At 39.0% G+C, this 16,567-nt stretch overlaps 1 long non-coding RNA gene across 4 annotated transcripts in view; it reads right to left on the bottom strand.

Annotated features, from left to right (window-relative positions):
• Positions 1-449: 449 nt before the first annotated feature.
• LOC112551952 overlaps positions 450-16,567 on the bottom strand; it is a 44,698-nt gene continuing 28,580 nt past the window's right edge. For 2 of the 4 annotated variants that reach the window (XR_003096299.1, XR_003096296.1), the window contains 4 exons: positions 14,082-14,249; positions 6,988-7,093; positions 5,196-5,307; positions 451-2,303 (listed from right to left, as the gene is read on the bottom strand). This is a non-coding gene — a long non-coding RNA (uncharacterized LOC112551952). Of the gene's footprint in view, positions 2,304-5,195; positions 5,308-6,987; positions 7,094-14,081; positions 14,250-16,567 lie in introns of all 4 variants that reach the window. The other 2 variants (XR_003096297.1, XR_003096298.1) reach the window with 2 other exon arrangements.

Raw genomic sequence — 16,567 nt, forward strand, 5'->3', positions numbered from 1 at the left:
TCCAGTTAGTTTATAATTTTCTTCTACCAATATGCTCTTCATAGAAAATTTACAAGAAGTAGACAGTAAGAAAATAGTAGTTTTTGTTTGGTTTGGTTTCAAGGAGAGAAATACCAAGTAGTCTCTAATCAAGGAAAATGAGATAGCTTCTGTAGAAAAACATGTAAAGTGCTTTCTGTCAGCTACTTGACAGCTAGTAGCATCTAAAGTCCAACTTGCACTATTAAACACACTTGCTTTCCCAGTAGTGTTTGCAGAATGAACTATTTTGCCATCTGAGGAAACATACATACGCAGAAGTTAAAATGCTCAGTGAATAAATAAAATGACATGTAGATAATATGGAACTCACAGAGATACAAAATCACTGAAGTGACAAATGAATTGGTATTACAGCATTACTGTAGCCATTCTTGGGTCTTCCAGAATTACCCTGAAGAGTCTCAGAAGAATAATTAATGAAAATGTAGAGAGGAGAAGAAAAAAGAAAAAAGTTCAATGTATTATTCAAAATGTTTGATTTGGAAAATAATAATATGAAAAGGAAAGAAGATTGTTATGAGTCTTTCTTCCAAGATCCTAAATCATGTTTATATTTATTAAAGAGACAGGAACAACCAGTGAGGTAACAGCATTTTCAAGTTACACACAGATGCTTAGGTTAGTTCAGGGGCAGGCAATTATTTCAGGCAGAGGGTCACTTACTGAGTTTTGGCAAGCCATCAAAGGCCGCATGACAGGCAGCCAGGGGCAGATAAATATAAATTTTCTAAATTTTTTAGGGGTCCCGCGGACCGGATAGAATGGTTTAGTGGGCCGCATCCAGCCCATGAGCCGCATTTTGCCCACCCCTGGGTTAGTTGGACCCTGAAGAGACTGAAGGGATCTTTATCAAGATAAATGAATGGCATTGTAATGACAAAGGAAGTTCAGAGTTGATATTGCAAATCAACGTACATTACTGGGAAAGTCTGAATAGCTGCTGCCATCTCATGAAAGGGCCCTTGGATTCATTTTATACGATTCATTGAAGACCTGAGCTCAAAAAGAAAAATAAATTCTGAGACCTAAGTATCAGGATGAACAATACAAAAGGATGGAAAATAGGGTAATGCCATTATATAAATCAATGGTGCAGCCTTGGACTCCTATGCAATGCATCACATCTAAAAAATGCTGCTGCTAAGTTAGAAGGGGTTGTGAGAAGCATAAAAGAAATGCTTAGGGCAGTAATTTTCAGCCAGGCCGCCACATAAGATTAGCAGTGTTAGGTGTGCAAACACCTATACATGATTCACAAGCTACTCCTACAAATTTCAAATAGAAATCGATAGTGTCAAAAATAGTCTGACCTGTTGTGGTATTTCTGAGTTCTTTGCCACAGAGGAATGCTCATATTATCTGTCCACAGTCAAAAAAATGAGTGAAAGTTAAGAGCTGTCATTTTCTGAGGGGTGCCTTGAATCGAATGAGGGGTGTCGAGTCTTAAAAGGTTGAGAACTACTGGTTTTAGGGACATGGGCAAGCTCTTTTATGATGAGAAACTGAGAGGAATTGGATGTATACTTTAGAAAGGAGACAAGTAAGAAGGAATTCATTAAAAGTATGTCAAATAATAAATATGATAGTGAAGGTGCAGCAAGAGCTTCTGTTTTGCGTGGATCCTAATCCAAGAATAAATCAGTATCATAGGAAACTGACAGGTGGAAAATTCAATACTGATTAAAGAAAATATTTTTTTTAACAGAACATAAAAGGAAGATATGGAGCTTATTGCCACAGGAATTTAAACAAAATGAATATTAATTCAAAAAGGCCTTGTGCACTTACATAGTTAACAAGACTATCCAAGGTTATGACAGTTAATCCTAGGAAGATGTTTACAGAGAATATATGATCTCATAATTTAGGGTTTATCAAAATCTGTAACTAGCAGGGATGAAGGTGAGAGGCTCAGGGCAGGAAGGTGTGACATTCATGGTTGTGCCTTTTTCTGAAACATCTGGTACTGACTCTGTTGGACACTTTTAAGATGCAGCAATTTTAAGAAAGAATATTTATGGTGTGGTCTCTCATGCTACTTGGCAACTGTATTGCTGTGTAGAATAAAACTGATGGTGTAGTACTGTGTAGAAGAACATTTCTTAATATATTTTTAGACATCCAATTGAGGTTTTGTGTTTGGTTTGGTTTGTCTCTCAATTGTACTGGGTTAAAAATGAATCACCACCTTAGTTTAGGAATCAGCGGCCTGAAGATCCAGAAAAGATGCATAATTCTCCAGCGACTCAGCCATTCTTGAGCTAGAGGCAATTGCAAAGTTCTGGTCAGCATTAGAGCAAAGAGGGAAGGGACAGGCAAAACAATTATACTGCTTTAACAATGGAGAACTAACCATGATTCAGCTAAATCATATGTAAATGTTTCATCTCTCTACTTAGGTTCCCTTATTGCAGGATAGGAGTGGATAAATGAAACAGTAATGACAGATCAGCTGACCCATGCTTGCAAGGTGTAAATCATCCTGCCTTTCAAGCAGTATAGCAGGGGCAGGGAAGTGGTTTTAGTTTTTTTTTTCTGTCTGCACCCTGAGCACGTTGCATTGACAAGCCTTACCCTGTGTTCCCTCGTACTTTAGGCTCAGACACATGTGCTTAAAAATATGGAATGCTGTGAACACCCAGAATGCTTTGTGCTCCTTTCCTGCTTTTCCAAGAGCTGTGACTTAATATCTAAAATCACATTATCTCTGATTCCTGTGAAATTCTTATTTTGTCAATGTGATTTCCCTGATAGTATGGGAAGCCTTCAGTTTCAGGTTAATTGTAGGTTAAATAATGTATATGGTGACACAACAGGACGTCTGTTCATTGTGTTATTTATAAAGGGAAGAGCTGGTAGTTGAAATGTTTAAAAAAGATTCATTGGTTTATTGGCAAGCAAGCCTTTTTTTTTATATTAATATGCTTCATGCAACTCAAACAAAAAACAAGCAAACAAAACCCCAAACCATTTTGATGCAAAAGCTAGTATTTCACCTTTTAATTTTTTTTCTTCATTTTTTTCTGATTATTATAATTGGTGGGCCAGAACCTGCAGCTTCTGTTACAGGAATGAGTAAACATTTAACATTTGGTCCAGGGATATCAGCCATCCAACAGTACATTTGTTGATAAAGAATTCATTTCCCACCTGCAGTTATGATCCTCTGCTTTTATCACATCATAAGTCTCTCCAAAGCAACTATTTGTGGCATAACAAACAGAAGATTGTGACTTTGAGTGAGGAATCAATTTCAGCAAGAGAAACAGAGGAGGTCTTAAAACAACAAAGATCCTGCTTACTTGTTAGTATCCCAAGTAATAAAGGAAAAAAAATACAAAAAATATGTATGATCAGCACTGTCTGCAAATAGAAGACATAGGTGGTTCTTTAATATTTAAACAAAATATTCAATTGTTATATGTAGGAGTCTTTTGAGGTGAAGTCACTCAGTGATCCATTTAAATCCCTGTTTGGCATGCATCTCTAATTACTTTCAGAGCTGCTTAAATGCCACCAAATTCTTCTGTTACATAAACATGCATTCTGAAACAGATTTATCTGACTGGGGGAGGTGGACTGGCTTTGGGACTGGTGAGCATGCTTTCCGTATGACCAGTTATCAGCCAATAGCCAGCTCTGCGCCTGTAGCTAAAGCTTAGCATCTTTCTAGAGCACAGGGAACCTTATTCTGGTTCCAGAATTCAGAACAATGTACTGTTCAGTCAGTTCAGCCTTAGAGGTTATAATCCCTGGTGCACATTAATATTTCTATAGAAAAAGAATGTCATCTGGAGACTAAAAATCTGACCTATCTCATAAAGCTGCTATGCTATTGCCCCATTTTAATGCAAAGTTGTTTATATTTGTTATTTATTTAAAGTAGAAGTGAAAGGAATATGGGGCAAAACAGTCTTTCCTTTACATCAGTACAACAGAGGGTCACAGATTTACATTTTTTTAATGTTTATAGAACATCCAAAGCAAATATGGGGCTGGAGCTGTTCCCACTAAAGACATAAGGGACCAGAATCTACTGAGATACCTTTTGCAGCTCTGGTGGTTTCACTGGAATTGGATGTAATATTACTTAGGACAGACTTCGGCCCTGGAAGTTTTGCCTTTAATTTCAAGAAGCAAAATTAAACTCATGGGTTTTTATAAACGCTTTTTATCCACTCCACTGGAGAGAATGATGCTTAAAGAAAAAAACTCTTTGGTGTAATTATAAAATCCAATATATAAAATATATAAATATAATTTAATATATATATTAATATAATTTAAAATATATAAACATAATTTATATTTATATAAATATATATAATATAAAATCCAATATATAAAATAATAAGAAAATAGCTCTGGAAGGGCATAACAGGTCATGTGGGTCAGGTGTGGCCAGTGTGTAGCACAAGCAACCTGTGTGTGTGACGTGGTAGGTAGGGGAGGGAGCAGGGAGCATAGTGGCAGACAGTGCAGAGAGCAAAAAGCAGCAGAGTGGTAAGGACACAGGGCAGGGCGCAGAAAGTAAAGCAGTAGATTGGGGAGAGACTATAGGACAGGAAGTAGAAAGCCGAACAACATATTGGTAATGTGCTCCGGGAGTGTGTGTGGGGGTGCTTTAATTAGAGTGGCTCCAAGAGCCACTCTAATTAAAGCACCCAGGGTGTCTCGTGTATCAGCGTCCCCACACTGAAAAATGGTGGCAGGGGCGCTTTCACTAAAGCTCATCGAATGAGCTTGTCTAAACAAGTGTTAATTTCAGTGCCGTTCCTGCCGTTTTTCAGCTCAGGGATGCTAATACACAAGACACTGGAGCCTGCTGGAGCATGGTAGTTACCATGCTCCAGCAGGCTCAATTAATCAAGTAATTACAGCACATTGAAGCAGCCTGGCTGCTCATGTATAGGCGCTCTTGGTCACCATTCTCTTTAAAACAGTGCTTTTTTGTATTGGAAAACTATTTTCTCTACAGAAATAATCCCAGTTCTTCCAACATGTCCATATAAATACTCTCTCTTTTACATGTAAGACTGTGAAAACCATGTTAGGCTGGCAAAATCTGGCATTCATAGTTAGGGAATGTCAGTATTTGTCATAAATTGTCCATGTGGCCTGTTTGTATATGTATTTGAGAGCCTTGACATCACCTATGAAGTCCACGGCAGAGTTAAACCTTTTCCTGTGTCCTGGTTTAATGTATTATATGCAAGAATAAGTCTTTTCTCTTCTTATAGCCCGCTGCTTCAGGTACTGTTCATCCTGTATTTTGAATAAGTCATGCATCAGAGAAAATAAAGAGTATATAGTCACATATTTAACGTCTGAGTCATAATGTATATGCATAAGCAAGGTAACTTTAAACTGAACAGGGAACTGTAATTCTTGCTTTTCCCAACTTTAGATTGCTTGAATTATCAGAACAAATAACATTCTTTTAACACATTTTTGTATGTTATTTCCTAGGGATTTTTAAGCTAACTGGAAAAAAAGAGAATATATTATAAACTATAGAAACTTATTTTCTCCAGACTTACATGAAGTGGTTGGAATTTGCTCCTTTTAGGGCACATCTACACATGATGCTACATTGCCATACTGACATTCTATGGCGATGTAGTGTCCACGGGTGTCTACATGTGATCAGCAGCTACTTTGCCGTAGTGGCGTGCTCCCCCATTGTAGTGCACCGCTACAGTGAAGTAGCTGCTAAAAATAACTGTGTGCCACGTGTATGGTGCAGTATGGGCAGTTACTGTGCCGTGCTGTAGTACTTCCAAAAGGAATTACAAAAGCACAGTGCAGTAATGACATCGCCATAAGGCAACATGTAGATGTACTCTTAGAGTCACAACTCAGATAAAGGAATAGCTGCTAGCTGTGGAAGTCAGTATGGACAGGTCATTACAGTGTACTACAACACTAACATAAACTATAGCTTAAGCAGCTATTTGCTAGACCTGGGATCTAGGTGTAGATCTTAGAATGCTGGGAATTAGGAATTCTTGGTTCTGTGCTCAACTTTGAATGGGAATGATACCTGTTCATTAGACAGCATAGCTTGGGACACAGATTTGGCACATTCATTCTGAAAAGTGGTGAGACTAGGGGGATGAGATGCTAAATAAGGGACCTGGCTTCTATTCCCAGGCTCAGGAAGAGCTTGGAGCATATGCAGTGCACACAGAGTTGGGACACATTGAACCTTGAGTATGTTAAAACGTGGTTGACATGCAGTTGGCATACAAGGTTGGCACACACAACACAAGTAGTATGTGTTGGCAGTAGCGAGGCAAATCCCACTGCTATGTGGAAATTATATTTTCATTGGCTGGAAACTTGTGGAACACAGATGGAACAGTTAGAGATTTTTACAGTTTAGAGGCTTGAACCAGGTCAGTTATGGATGGATTTACATTGTGGCAGCAAAAATCAGCTCCATGACCTGAGAAGTGCTCTGCTGCCAAATTTCAACATCCTTTTTTAAACCCTGAAGGTGGTCAAGTTCTTAAAAAAAATGGTTGGCAAAAATTACTGATGGTAGGCTACTTAGTTTTCCCTAACCTCATTTTTACAAAAAAAAAAAAAAAGAAAAAAAGACTGATCCATCTTTTGCTTAAACTCTCTTGAGTAATTCAGTCTGAGGGAGAGCATGTGTTGAATTTTTTATTCTTAATACATAAAGTTTGGCAAAGTTATGAGCAACTGAACATGGCTTTATAATGGGAAGCAACTCTAGCTATTGCTGCCAGCTGTACCTATAATAAATATATAATCTAGGTATAAAAAGAGCTGTAAGTAAATGTGATGCTATAACTTAACAATGCCCCTTAACTTATAAACTTTTACCCAGGCTATATTTGTAGTGCTAGTCTTTTAAATAAGACCCTTCCCAATATGTTTGTCATTATATGCTGCATTTTGAGAATTATCAGACATTACCGTTGCTTTTCCTATGTCACAGGGTTTTAGATCAAGTCCTCGTCATGCTAGAAGACGTGTAGCACCTCGCCTTGAAGAAACACAGCCTCTAGTGGAAGCTCATCACCTAAGCGAGCAAGAAACTTCTGTCAGGAAAAGAAAAATCAAGAAAAGCAGCCGAGTTCAGCCTGAATTTTACCATTCTGTTCAAGTCACACCAACTCGAAAACCTGTGAGTACCCTATCTCTGGGGTCTGACACAAAACATCACATAGAGGCAGGGAATGTAGCTTTGTTTTGTGAGACATGCTGTTTTTAATTCTTCCTCAGTTCAGAAAACTGCAAAATCTTATGACTGGCAACTGTAGACCTAAATGTGTGAGAGTGCATTTTAATGTCAATTTTTAACTGTTGTTTTTATCCATCTGTGAAGGGTCTTGTTAAAAATTTTGATTTATAGTCAAGATTTCAGTACTAAAATCATCCAACAGATTTTCTGTTTTACAACACATGACATCTATGCAGCTGAAATTTCTCACATGATTAAACTTATCAAAGATTCTAAGCACTATGCTGACATTGTGTTTGATCTCAACACTAGATACATTGGTTTAAGGCAATTTCTGAGGGCTTATGAGCTTTACCCGATTTTTTTTGTACTAAATTTGGATCAAGCCCTACCTTTCCTCACTCTGCAGCTTATACTTAGTTTCCTACTGGCATCATTATTTGATATAGGGGGTGTTACTTTTTTTACTGAAATATTTATGTCCATATAACTCCTAATGAGCCTCAGTTAGATTAGTATACAGGTTGCTTATATCAGTGTAGCTTATTTCCTCTCTAATGCAGGAGTAAATTGTTAGTATTTAAACCAGGGGTGGGCAACTATTTGGGCTGGAGGGCCACTTAAAAAGTTTTGGTGAGCTGTTGAGGGCTGCGCACATAAAATGAATCCTGCTTAACACTAGCTATACTTAAAATTGTTATGGCATTTATAGATAGTATCAAGGATTCTTTGTGTTGTATCTACACTTAATCAAAATAGCACATATTAACATACTAACCAACATGATACAGGTCTACCCAAAACTTATCTACAGGCTGGACAGAATCAGTTGGCAGGCCAGATATGGCCTGTGGCCTGTATTTTGCCTGCCCTTAATTTAGAATGATAGGAGTGCAGCCACATAAAGAGAATTGTACCATTTTAGTTTAAATGGGCCAGTGCTATGAAAGCTATATAACCTTATGTGTGAACCATAATAAACATCATGTCCATTTTCCTTCTCCTAGCTTGCATCCCTTTGGGTAAGCCGTGCCATTTGCACACAAAACCAAGTGTTATTAAGTACTGCAGTCAGCTTGACTTTCTCATTGATCTCTTAGATTCTCTCCTTTTCCCTTTCATCTGCCCCCAGTTCTCTCTTTCTCCTGTCTCTTCTCCCCTTAGCATTTCTATTGCTCTTGATGTTTTCCTGTCATTTCATTTTATATCTCTTTTCCTTAGTCCTTTAATCCATTTCTTGTGATTATTGTATATTCAGTCTATTTCCTTTTATTCTAATCTCCATTTTAGCCCCTATTGTTCTCTCTTCCTGTTCTGTTCTCTTGGTCAGGCAGTCTCTGGGGACCTCCAGTCTCTTCCCTTTGCACACTCTATTCTTTGGTCCTCTTCTCCTGTCCTGTTCTCTTCTTTCTCTTCTTGTCCTTTCCCCTCTTGGTTTCTGCCCTTACCTCCTCCTTCTTACCTTCCATGGATCCCTTGTGTCACTCTTCTCCCTCTCCTCCAGATTCCTTTTTCAACTGTATCTTTATCTCTTCATTCTCATGTTATGCCTGTGCTGAAGGAATACTTGACCATGATACTTATGTATTACTGGGATACTTGACTGAATGTTTTGGATAGGAAGTAGAGGACCAGGGGTGCTAAGTGAGTAGAACTTGCATGTGTGCAATACAGGGTAAGCCAGATTAGTCCTGCACTGCAAAACTGGCAACACACCACAGGGACCAGGGGACTAGACAAAAACCAGACACATAGTGAGTGATTTCATAGACATTAGGAGCTGGAAGGGACATTGTGAGATCAAGTCCAGTCCCTCCCTGCCATAGGCAGGAAGTCAGCTGGGATCAAATGACCCCAGCAAGGAAAACGTCTACGTTTTTTGAAAGAGCCCAGGGTAGGTGCTTGCACCACCTCTGGGGGGAAGTCTGTTCCACACCTCAGACACTGACACCGTAAAGAACTTTTTTCTTATGTCTAGTCTAAATCGGCCTTCCTGGAGTTTATGGCGGTTATACCTTGCTATCCCTTGGGGAGCTCTGGTGAACAGCTGTTCTCCCAGGTCCTGGTGAACCCTTCTTATATAATTGTAGGGTGCTACCAAGTGCCCCCTGAGCCTTCTCTTTTCCACACTGAAGAGTCCCAAGTCCCTCAGCCTCTCTTCATACGGCCTGCCCTCCAGGCCTTGAATCATACAAGTGTCTCTCCTCTGGACTTTCTCAAGCTTTTCCACATCCCTCCTGAAGTGGGGGGCCCGAAACTGGACGCAGTCCTCCAGCTGCCATCTCACCAGGCCCGAGTAAGGTGGAAGGATGACGTCCCCGGTTTTGCTTGAGATGCATTGGTGGATGCACACCAGAGTTTGGCTTGCTTTGCTAGCTACAGCATTTCATTGGTGGCTCGTATTCATCTTGCGGTCAATCAAGATGCCCAAGTCTCTTTCGGTTGTGGTGCTAGTGAATGTAAGTTTGTTGAAGGCAAGGTGCAGCACCTTTTAGTTCTCTACATTGAAGGCCATCAGGTTTTGGTCAGCCCACCTGGAGGGCATGTCCAAGTCCAAGTCAGCCTGTATCCCCAGCTTGTCCTGCAGTGTGACCTCCCTCTCCCATAATTTGGTGTCATCCATGAACTTTCCTAGTTCGCATCTGACTCCTGAATCCACATGGTTAATGAAGATGTTAAAGAGCACCGGCCCAAGTAGTGAGCCCTGAGGGACTCTACTGGTCACCCTGCGCCATGTTGATTTGCTCCTGTCAACTAGTACTCTTTGGGTCTGACCCCATAGCCAGTTACTTAGCCATTGGACCATAAGATGATCAAGGCCACAGTTCCACAGCTTAACCATGAGGACATCATGGGAAACTAGGTCAAAGTCTTTCTTGAAATCTAGATATGACATCCACATTATCTCCCTTGACCAGGTAACATGTGCCCTGGACATAGAAGAAGATGAGGTTGGTCAGACAAGACCTGCCAGTCACAAAGCTATGTTGGCTGGCATTCAGATGCTTGCCTTCCATTAGTCTGGCTTTGATGGATCCCTTGACAGTTTTCTCCAGGATTTTTCTAGGGACAGATGTCAGACTGATTGGTCTATAATTCTCCGGGTCATCCCTCCTCCCTTTCTTGAAGATAGGGACCACATTGGCTCTTTTCCAGTCTTCTGGGACCTTGCGTGAGCACCATGAATTTTCAAATATCTTTGCCAAGGGGGATGCAGTGATGTCTGCCAGCTCCTTCAAGACTCTCAGGTGCATTCCATCTGGGCCCGCGGACTTGTGAATGTCCAGTTTCTCAAGGTGTTCCCTCACCTGATCCACATCAATTTTGGGCCCATCACCTGCTCCCAGGAGTGCTCCTAGTTTGTGTCCTTTCTGACAGTGTGATCCCCTTGGGAGGGTGAAAAACCCATACAAAAAAGTTGTTTAGGATATTGGCCCTTTCTTGGGCGTCAGATGTCAGTTGCCCGATTAGCAATGGGTCCCTATCTTTTTCTTTTTTCAGCTTCCCACATATCTGAAGAAGGACTTTTTTTTGTCCTTGATTCCTGTAGCTAGCCTGAGTTCGGTTTGTGCTTTAGCTTTTCTGGACCGCTCTCTACAGGTGCGGGCAACTGCTGTGTAGTCCACTTTGGCGATGCTTCCTATTTTCCAGTGGGTGTAGGCTTCTCTTTTGAGTTTAATGGGGTCAAATAGTTCCGTGTTCAGCCAAGGGGGGTTCCTTGCCCGTTGATTACATTTCTTGTGAGATGCAGTGGCTTTCCCCTGTGCTTCAAGGATTATGTTTTTGAGAGATGACCATTCCTCGTGTACTCCCTTTTCTATGGGGGTATGGCCTCTAATTGCCTGACTGACCAAATCTCTGAGTGATCTGATCTTACTATATAACTTGCAGTTCATGTGATGTTAATGAGCCTGTTCTGTATTCTTCAAAGCCAGCCATTATGACCTTAATACATGCCAAATTTAGAAACAACTCCCTGTAGCACTGTCATGGTAGTTAGGATTATTTGATGTTATTTTTGCGCCCTACAGCTAGTTCTGTGTCTTAGAACTCTTTTAATAGTTTCAGGCTCTGGATCTTCAATAAACACACATGATATAACAGCAGTAAGCCCTATAACTTTATTAATCTACATGCAAAAAGAAAATTTAACTCACAGAAACAGCTTTCTTTTTTCACTCAATTCTTAAATTATGATGAAATTATTACTGAGATCATTCCAATATGAGTAAAGTTGATGCTATGACATTCCATTGCAACATTGTGATGTCTCATAAGGGCACAGAATATTGATGGCATTTCTCTGGCAGTTCAGGATTGTTCCCTTAGCTACATTTTCTTACACTTTTTTCAGTCTAGTTTTAATGCCTTAGATAATGATGCTTAAGCCCTTTCTGGAGACTCTTTCCCATCCTAATGCCTCATTTTCAGGAATTTTTCTATGATATATTTCCTAAATTTTTCCTTCTTTATTTTTTATCCTTTTTCTGCTAGCCATACCCGTTTGTATCACTTAGAGTCATTTCTCTGTCCTCTTAGTAATTATAGACTATAAATATTTGTTGGATGTTATGTCCCCACCCTCCTTAGTTACTGGCCAAATGGTGCCTGTTTAGCTGATATAATCACATCTCATCAAGCATTTCTTCCTGTGATCATTTTTGTTGTTTTCTTTGTAACTTCCTCCATTTGTCAATATATTTCTGGCAGTTAGGCACCAAGATACATACCGTATTTCAAACATGGCTGCACCAGAGTCCTAGAGAAAGAGACTTTGTCTTTTGTTGTGTGATATTTTTGTTAGTCAGACCTAAATGTACAGTAGTGTCTTTTGCTGCCATATTGCAATATATAAATTTACATTTGATATTATCATTTATAGAATGTTGGCAGCATTATCACATTCCAGATTTCTTGCTTCTATTGATAATCAATTTTATCCAGAAGTATTAGCTTGCATTTTTGTAGACAGATTTTTTTTTGCGTTTCCGGCCCACGTCTCTAATCTCTATTAGTTCGTTTAAATTACTTCTCTCTTTCTTCACTAGTAATCTTAGTGTCTTCAAATTAATCCCTGATCCTGCAAACGCTTATGCTTAACTGTATTGACCTTTGAAAGCAATAGGATAGCTTCTATGTATATACAAGTACTAGCAGAATCAGAACCATAGTATTATCTACAGGCTATATTAATGCTCTGTTTATGCCTTCACTGAGGTCACAAATGAAGATACTAAATGTGGACCTCACATTGATTCCTGAAGTACCTTAACAGATGTCCAATCTACAATATAGTTCATGGCCATTTCTATTTGTTGTCTTTATTTGCCATATTTCAATGCAACGTCATCATGTTGTAGTATATCTCCTTGCCATCCTGTAGACCACATCCTAAATGAGAGCAATAGTACCTTCAGACATTCCCTAAAAGTGACAAGATTACTTTATGCAGGGTTTTGGACAGAATATGGAAATTGTGAGGAGAAGTGGGGCTGTCTTCAGTAGTGCAAATTAGTATAGGTCCCCATAAGTTAGTGGAGCTCTGTTGACTTGTACTTCCTGATAATATGGCATCGCTATTTAAAAATGTAGGTACAAACTGAAATCAAAGTTTGGGTACCTATGTAGGTAGCCTGGTATTCTGAGGTATTGCAAAAAGTTTACTGCATCATCAGGGCTAATTTTAGTAATTAAAAAAATAGTTTCCAATTGCAAAGGTTTTTTAAATGCTGGTATAACATAATTCTTTGCTCTAAAATCTTTAAAAATGGTTTTAAATATGAAATGGATTTACTAGTATAGTTACTCGTATATTGGCATGGTGGCCTGGAGTTGCTGTGAAGAGATTTCATGGTCTTGTTATGAGACCAGTGGGAAGTGCAAGTCTCCCAAATAGTAATTTCATCTACATCACCAAATATTTCTTGGAAGCTGCGCTGGCTACTTTGCCAACGCTGTTTTTTGCCTTCTGCAGGAAATAGATTACCAGCTAGTTGATTCACAGAAACCTAAACAAACAGTCACTGGTTTATGCAAGATCTAAAGGCCTTGAACCTGATACAGAAATGCACAATTACATTTGTTATTATAGGATCATTCTAAGAAACAAGAAAGAACAGTATATAGAGAATTCTTCACAAATACCAGTTTAAGGCCCTGATCCTTCAAACTCTTAAACTTATGTAAAACTATTGATGTAGCCAACCTCCTTTGGCTCAGCTGGACTACCCACAGGAGTAAGTTTATAAGGATCAGTGTAATAAAGCAGCATTCACACACCCAAGATTCTGAAGACATAGGATGCATGAGAGTAAAGCTCATCAGTCTGTGATATTGAAAGAATTGTTAGGGATGTGTGGGGGATATATTCTTACCCAATTATTTAATTGTTTTTGCATTATGTCTAAATGCAAATTTAAGAAATTACAAGAAAATATTTTAGCTATTTAATGATGAAAATATTTATAAAGGTTTTTATAATATACTGTTTGATATTAAAAAACTTATGGAAGAGGTCATGGTTTTATCATGCAGTAGGCTGTAATTTATTCATATATTCCAATTTTATTAACTAAATGGAAAAGTTGTTTTGAGAATTCCTTACCTCTTATTAAAGTAATTTATTTTATAGAATATCAGTTTATTGTTTTGACCCTAGTAGCTATTTTTAGCAATTTTCCAAATTATATGATAAATCTTAGGACATCAATAACTTAGAATTCTGTCTACATATTTCTTCATTCATCTTTCCTTAAATTTGGCTATCTCAGGTAACTGTATAGTATTTAAGCATATACAGAAGAAAAAAATCCAGCCCACCTCTTACCTTAATGTCAATAATCTGTTTCATTCACTGTTTAAATGCCCAGCGCTATGAGCTAACATCATCATCCTGGATTGGGCATGACTATTCTGAGTTTATTTGGTCTGCAGATAACATAGAGCTCCTCTCGTTTGGAGCCAGCTGTTTTTGTTCAATAGTGGTTCATAAGAACTGTATGTGGAACACAACATGGGAGAAAAATATAGTCATGGGAAAAGTTTATGAAAAACGTAACTAGTTAAAGTTAAAAGTTAGCAGCCTTTAAAATTAACTTAAGTTAAAAGTTAAATATTTCTACTTTCAACTAGTTAAAAGGTAAGTTAAAAAGAGAGTAACTAGTTAAAAGTTAAGTTGATTTGTGAGAAATGCGTGAAACACGGTGAATTGCCTCAGCATCATTTTTCATTTTCAAATGCAATGAGTGGGTTTCTTTTCTATAAGCCCACAGAAGCACATTAATTTACTTGTAACTCACCCTGTTTTTCCTGAAAACAATGTTATAATTGTCATACAGTTTTCAGAATAACAATTTACCAATACCTATGTAATGTTAGATCCTTCTCACCCTCTCCATGTGAAGTACTTTGTAAAAGTCAATGGATCATATAGGTATACCAGAATAACAGAAAAGAGATATTCATAGCCAGGTGACAAATGAAAGCTGTTTCCACAGAAAACCTCTGTTGTTACAATTTTTATTGCTCAAAAGGTAACAAAAGGGTATGAAATACATCTGAATTAGAAATAATGAAAGTGTCTGAAAATCAAGAGTAGACTGAAACGAGAAAATCAGTTTAAACGAGAAAAAGTATGTACAGTTGCATAGCAGAAACGGTTTAAACATGCTTATTGAACTTCAGCAAAAGCTGCATTTCAAAATTTACACCTGACAATTTTCCTTTTCTGTCTTGCAAAACTAAGCCCCCACTACTGAACAATCTCTCTACATGGGCAGATGAGGGAATGCTTGTGTTATAACAGATGAATAGTTTTTTCATAGTAGGTGACATCTCAGATAAGTTTCTCACAGATGAGAAGTAATGCTCAACTTCTTGGGCCTTGGGCTGCTGGTTCTGATCTTCATTAAATTAAAAAAGTCATCATCCGCTTCACCCTCACTATTTGCTCCTGCTCTTAACTGGGATCAATGTCTCTGCTTGCTTGTGCTTGTTCCCTCTCCTGCAGCCAACTGGCTGCCCTGTTGACTTCTGCAAATGCACAGAAAATGCCAGCATGAACTAAGGAACTGTGAGACATAGTTCTTAAGAGACCATATTTCATAGGAAGGCACTCTACTCTCTGTCTCTCAAACAAGAAGTCCTAGCATTTCAATAAAGAAATATCATTCCATGTAAGTCCTAGAGAGTGGCTGTGTCAGGAAAAACTCTGGGAAAGCTGGCTTTCAATTATTTTTAACTTTTGACTTATGCTTTAAAAAAAGTTAAAATTAAACTTTTTTTAAAACTAGTTAAAGTTAAAAGTTAGCCATTTCTTTAACTTTGTAACTAGTTAATTCCTGTGACTGGAAATGTAACTTTTTCCCATATCTTGGGATGTCATAACCATTATCTTTAGGTATGTAGTGAATAATAAAACATTGTGAGCTTCAAGGCTCTATATGTACCCCTCAAGGGTTGCTTACAGATGTTAACCCCCACTCCCCGCACAAATAGCTCTTTATGTTAAACTCAGTACATTCTGGTGCTGAGCCCCACGCATGCCCAGAAGAAGCAGTGCCTTAGTGGGCCCTGGCTTACCCAGTGTCTATATAGAGTGAGTGCTTTAGCGGGACATTTTTAGCACTTTTAACTAATAGGTGATTGAATCACCTTTAGCTAAAAGTGCCAAAACGTCCTGCTGATGTGCCTGATCTTGCTGAAGTGCCCAATCTATATAGACGTTGGGTATGCCACGTCCAACTAAGGCACTGCCTCTTCTGGTGAAACGTGTTTTTTAGGGTTTTTTTAACATCTGCAAGCAGCCAAAATGATTTGACAGTGATCTGATGAAGTTTCAGTAGCTAAGGGGAAATTTCAGAAAGGAAAAGAAAACATATTTTGAGGTCTAAGGACTAGATTTTCAAAAGTATTTAGGTGCATAAAGATGCACATGGGCATTTAGGGTGCTGACAGACACGCAGGTCCCTGCTCTAACTCATGGCACTTGAGTTAGTGCCATGAGTTATAGTGCCCTCAAGACCCAACAGATGGTGCCCTGTCCACTGTTCTGCCTGCTGCTCTGAGAACAGCTGGAACGAGATGGAGGCACCCCAGTGTAAATGCCAGGGTGGGAGACCCGTCCCTTGCAGAGGCCATATGGAGGTGGGAATCATGTACAGTATCTCTGCTGTCAAGGACAAGCAGTGCTGAGCTGGCCTGATCGGCATCAGATGGGTTGCGGGAAGGTTAGAGGGGAGTCAGGCCTGGCTGCAGGAGCCCAAGGAGCCTGCCTGCAGCTGAGGAACCGCCTGTCCCCCCAGCCCTGCCCCC

Source organism: Alligator sinensis, unplaced genomic scaffold (assembly GCF_000455745.1).
Source record: "Alligator sinensis unplaced genomic scaffold, ASM45574v1 scaffold482_2, whole genome shotgun sequence".
Lineage (NCBI taxonomy): Eukaryota > Metazoa > Chordata > Crocodylia > Alligatoridae > Alligator > Alligator sinensis.